We start from the raw sequence: 6000 nt of genomic DNA, 5'->3' as shown, positions 1-6000 counted from the left end.
CGGGTTCGAGGATTGCCGCCACGACAGGCACCAACCACCTTACGGCCACAGCTCCGATTGGCCACCTCAACAATGGAAGCGCGAAACACGGTCCACTCGGACTCAATGTCCCCCGCCTCCCCTGGAACAATGGAGAAGCTCTGCCGGAGATGGCCGTTGAAACTCTTTCTGACAGGGGATTCTGCCAGACGTTCCCAGCAGACCCTCGCAACACGTTTGGGCCTGCCTGGTCGGACCGGCATCTTACCCCGCCATCGGAGCCAACACACCACAAGGTGGTGATCAGTTGACAGCTCCGCCCCTCTCTTAACCCGAGTGTCCAGCACATACGGCCGCAAATCTGATGACACGACTACAAAGTCGATCATCGAGCTGCGGCCTAGGGTGTCCTGGTGCCAAGTGCACACATGGACACCCTTGTGCTTGAACATGGTGTTCGTTATAGTCAGTCCGTGGCGAGCACAGAAGTCCAATAACAAGACACCGCTCGGGTTTCGATCGGCGTGGCCATTCCTCCCAATCACGCCCCTCCAGGTCTCACTGTTAATACCCACGTGAGCGTTGAAGTCCCCCAGCAGAACGAAGGAGTCCCCAGTGGGTGCGCTCTCCAGCACACCCTCCAAGGATTCCAGAAAGGGTGGTTACTCTGAGCTGCTGTTCGGTGCATAAGCACAAACAACAGTCAGGACCCGTCCCCCCACCCGAAGGCGGAGGGAGGCTACCCTCTCATTTACCGGGGTAAACCCCAACGTACAGGCGCCAAGCCGGGGGGCAATGAGTATGCCCACACCTGCTGTGCGCCTCTCACCATGGGCAACTCCAGAGTGGAAGAGGGTTCAGCCCCTCTCGAGAGGATTGGTACCAGAGCCCAAGCCGTGCGTGGAGGCGAGTCCGACTATATCTAGTCGGAACTTCTCAGCCTCGCACACCAGCTTGAGCTCCTTCCCTGTCAGAGAGGTGACATTCCGTGTCCGCAGAGTTAGCTTCAGTAGCCGGGGGTCGGACCGCCAAGGCCCCCGCCTTTGGCTGCCACCCAACTCACTGCGCACCCGACCCCTTTGGCCCCTTCCACCGGTGGTGAGCCCATGAGAAGGGGGACCCACGTTGCCTTTCCGGGCCCCATCGCTGGTATATCATTAGAGCAATATCTTTAGTGAATAGATGGTAACAGGGAGCAAGCTTTTTGTGCATTAGTGGAGTGCAATGCATTCTTAGTGGATTTGGCCCTTACAGTATTATCATCAATAGCAAGCAATAAATCAGCAAAACTCACAGTACTAGTATATCTAAAAAAATAAATGTCATTTTGTAACCCAAAAGTCATACGTGTTTTGCCACAAAACAAACTTACCTAGTGTCCTGTCACTATCAAAAATAGCATGGGAGTTTCCCATCTTGATCTGCAAGATGCAAAACCTTTTCTGCATATAGGGGCAGCCATTTCTCAAAAAGTTTTGATGCTGAATCGCTGAACAAAACAAAAAAGTCCTGTGAGATCTAAAAAAAAAAAAAAAGACAAGAAAAACTGGTAAAGTCTTTAAAAATATCAAAATTAAATGTGACAAGCTAACAGTTATTTTTATGTCATACTGCCATTGTATACAACATGTTCAAATAGAGCCACACCTTGTCTGGGTTTTTAAGGTGGGGGTATTCCGCAAATATGTCGGTTACAATTTTGGAGGCACTCCCTCTAATCCAGTTTGCCCAGCGTCTCTCATGTAGTCCTGTACTTGTGAGAGGGGCTCTGAGTTATGCCTCAGTCATTGTGTGAGCTCTTGAGACATCTCTTCTGTTAAAGTTGATCCTACATAACAAATAAAAGAAACATTAAATCAACTAGAATATATCAGCTCTGTCCCAGTTTAAGTGATGCTGAAGGGATAAGTTTTCAATAAGCATTATATGACAAGCGCTGTCGTGATTTCTCAGGAACTTCCTGGAAATTTTGTCTGGAACATTTGCATCTCAAAACTTTTTTTTTTTTTTTTTTTTTAATTTTATTCAATTTAGCTAAAGATACAAAAATGCTGTGTCAGCTTTATTTAAAAATGACATTAAAGAGATATCTGGTATTTGTTATTTAGCAAATCTGAATGGATTGAAAATAGTAAAATAAGACTTAAATGTAATTTTGAAAACATTTGTTCAAATCTTATGAGGGAAAATAAAAACGTAAATACAATTGTGCAAAATAACATTGCCGATATAATTATTTACTTTTCATCTTAGAGGCCGTTCTGGACTCATACACATTTGATGTTCATAATCGTTTTCTCTCCGTTGTTACAAATGCAGCTCCAGCGAGACTTGAGTGAAAACTGGATTGCAGCAGCAATCATTTACTTGTGTGTTTCCCAACAACATTTAAACCTGTATCCCACTGAGGGGCGAACGTTTGCGAAGGTAACGAATGTTGATTTCTTGCCAGGGTTTGTTCAAGGTCGCAAACGTTTGGCAAAAGTTAAATGGTTTTTTTTTCTGCAAGAAAATTTGTTCAAAATTTCCTTGCTGTTATTTCAGGTCATAATTTATCAGACACCCCTACTTTATTGTACTTTTAAAAAAATAATAATAATACAAACAGAATAGACCAGCATGGTTTTGTTTTATTTTCATACTGGTCTTGTGCAAAACAGCATCAGCAGCAAAGGCAAAACAAAACATCTAGTATATCTATATATCTGTCTCTCTATCTATATATATATATGTATATGTGTGTGTGTATGTATGTATGTGTATGTATGTATGTATGTATATATATATATATATATACATACTGTGTATATAAAGTATTTATGTATATGTATATGTATGTATGTGTATGTATACAGTATATGTATAAATCTTTTTTTTAGGTCCGTGTTAAATGTTTAATCTCCATCACAGTATAAAACACGCATGTCGTATGTTTTGTCAATACTGTGTAGCCCTCGCAGATACACAGTCCTCACAATGTCGTAGTTGTGAATAACTGACACTCTGAGGACAGTGTATTTATACACTGCGAATGTAAAATAAGTTTTCAGGGGTTTGAAGTTACAGATACAGTCCTCACAATTCATACTCTGGTCAGGTATGGACACTCTGAGGACTGTGTATTTTCTATTAATTGTTTCATTGTGAAAAATAGACATCACCAATTTACACAAACCACTAGTGCTGACGGATTATTTATTTTTGTAATGGCAAATAAAATGTGTTTGCATTCACAATACTTTAACCTATTCATTGTTCTTTATGTACTGTAACTGTGTAAATGCACAGGTACAGTCGTGTTACTAAGAATTTAATTTTATATGTATTTTTCTCTTCATGTGTACCAGGTTTCAACTGACGCACAACCTGAAGACATAGCTGAAGACGTAGCTGTCACAGACAAAGTTGACCAGGTGACGAGATTTCTTTTTGAATGTTGATGTTGAAATACATTTTTCAGAAGCAAGATGTTGGCACAATATACAAAAAAAATATCTTGTCGCACGAATGGCTCATACAAAGACATGCAGCAAATGAATATTGGATTGTATACTTTAGTCTGATTTTCACCAATCAGAGACAACCTTAATTGCGCATCGCCATACAAGAGAATTGTATTGAGGAGCATTACTAACAAAAAATAACATTTGGATAAGACAAGATCATAATGAGCATGCTTATTTTTCCGAATTAATGTGCATTTCTTTCTTTAGATTATAAAGCTCTCTCTATCTCTATCTTTATCTCTATCTTTATTTTCCATATCTATCTCTCTATCTGTCTCTCTATATCTATCTGTCTTGCTCTGTCCGTCTCCCGATGTCTGTCTGTCCGTCTCGCTATGTATACAGTATATATATCTACAGTATATGTATGTGTATATATACAGTATATATATATATATATATATATATATATATATATATATATATATATATATACAGTATATATATATATATATATGTGTGTGTGTGTGCGTATATATACAGTGTGTATATATATATATATATATATGTATGTGTATATATATGTATATGGATAGATCTTTTTTTTTAGGTCTGTGTTAAATGTTTAAATAATCATTACTGAAATAGTCAATACTGAGCAGCCCTCGCAGATACATAGTCCTCACAATGTTGTAGTTGAGAATAACTGACACTCTGAGGACAGTGTATTTATACACTGCGAATGTAAAATAAGTTTTCAGGGGTTTGGAGTTACACATACAGTCCTCACAATTCATATTCTGGTCAGGTATGGACACTCTGAGGACTGTGTATTTTCTATTAATTGTTTCATTGTGAAAAATAGACGTCACCAATTTACACTCACCACTAGTGCTGACGGATTATTTATTTTTGTAATGGCAAATAACATTTGTTTGCATTCACAATACTTTAACCTATTCATTGTTCTTTATGTACTGTAACTGTGTAAATGCACAGGTACAGTCGTGTTACTAAGAATTTAATTTTATATGTATTTTTCTCTTCATGTGTACCAGGTTTCAACTGACGCACAACCTGAAGACATAGCTGAAGACGTAGCTGTCACAGACCAAGTTGACCAGGTGACTAGATTTCTTTTTGAATGTTGATGTTGAAATACATTTTTCAGAAGCAAGACGTTGGCACAATATATAAAAAAAATATCTTGTCGCACGAATGGCTCATGCAATATGTGTATTGCAAAGACAAGCAACAAATGAATATTGTATTGTTTTTTTTTTTTTTCTGGGAGATCTCAGTATTGATCATTTGACATGTCATCATCATTGTTCTCCCTTTTTTTTTTTTTTTTTTTTGTATGTGTGTTTGTGCGCGTGTGTATGCGTGCGTGTGTGTGTGCGTGCGTGCGTGCGTGCGTGAGAAAGAAAAATAAATAAATTCCCATACCGTTCACCTAAACCGAACACTTGAAAATCCAGCCAGAGTCGTGGGGCCGCCAGGAGACACGAAGAGGGACCAAAGAAAAGAAAGAAAAGCGAAGCCCAGCACTGACCAGACACCACCCACCAGGCCACTAACCTTCACCAACCCCAGAGACATCTAAACTCCAACAAATCAGGGAAACCTCAAGGGCCCAAAGGAGAAACTGAGGAAAGGTAGAAAGGACAGACGAAGCAGAGTGAGATCCACAGACACCAGCCTCCACCGAATCAATGACCTGAGGGAGAAACAAATTGTGTCTGAGTCTCGATAGATGCTGGTGTGGTGGATCTAGCATGCATGAAAATCTCCACCAAAGAGGGGAGCCGTCGACCCCCGCCAGGACAGAGCAAGCGCAACACCTCAGGGCCCCCCAGGCCGCGGCCGCGCCAAAGGACGACCCCCGGGCCCCGCAGGGGCCACCGGCCGGAGAGCAAACCCCGGAGCAGGAGCGCCCCCCACCCCAACGCGGCCCGCGCCCCCAACCCAACGCAGCAGGACGGGGCACTGCAGGCCCACCAGGCACCCCACCGACCCACAACCCCCGCTCCCCCCACAACCCCCCCGCCCCCGCCACCGACCCCAACCCAGCCCCAACCGCCCCCAGGTCCCCAAATCCCCAGACACCCTCCCCACCCCAGCACCCCCCACCCCGGCACCCCAACCACCACCCCTCCACCAACCAAGCCGCCCCCGCCCCCACCCCCACCAACCGAAAGCCCCCCAGCCCCCGACCCCAGACCCCGGGGACACATCGCACCCAGGCATCTGCGCCGAAGAGGGGGCCGGGCAGCGGAGCGGAGAGGGCACCCGCGCCCACCCCACCACGCAGAGGGACGGAACACCAGGGGCAGAAGGGGAGATGGGGGCACCGGAGGACGGGCGGCATCCCCGAACCCCAGGCCCAGTGGGGAGAGGCCCCGGTCGTCACCCCAACGATCTAAGTGAAAAACTAACCCTGTTACTAAGTTCGCACTGCTCCATACTGCGGTCTGCCCCAACCGATGCCCCCCCCCCCCCCCAGTTGTGTGGTGCATTAAAATTTGGAGGGGAGCTGCAGGGCGGAGACGGTGTCTCCACCCCACCCCACTCC

The sequence above is a fragment of the Vanacampus margaritifer genome, chromosome 5 (genome assembly GCF_051991255.1).
Source record: "Vanacampus margaritifer isolate UIUO_Vmar chromosome 5, RoL_Vmar_1.0, whole genome shotgun sequence".
In the NCBI taxonomy this organism is placed as follows: domain Eukaryota; kingdom Metazoa; phylum Chordata; class Actinopteri; order Syngnathiformes; family Syngnathidae; genus Vanacampus; species Vanacampus margaritifer.
This window is presented reverse-complemented; position numbering follows the sequence as displayed.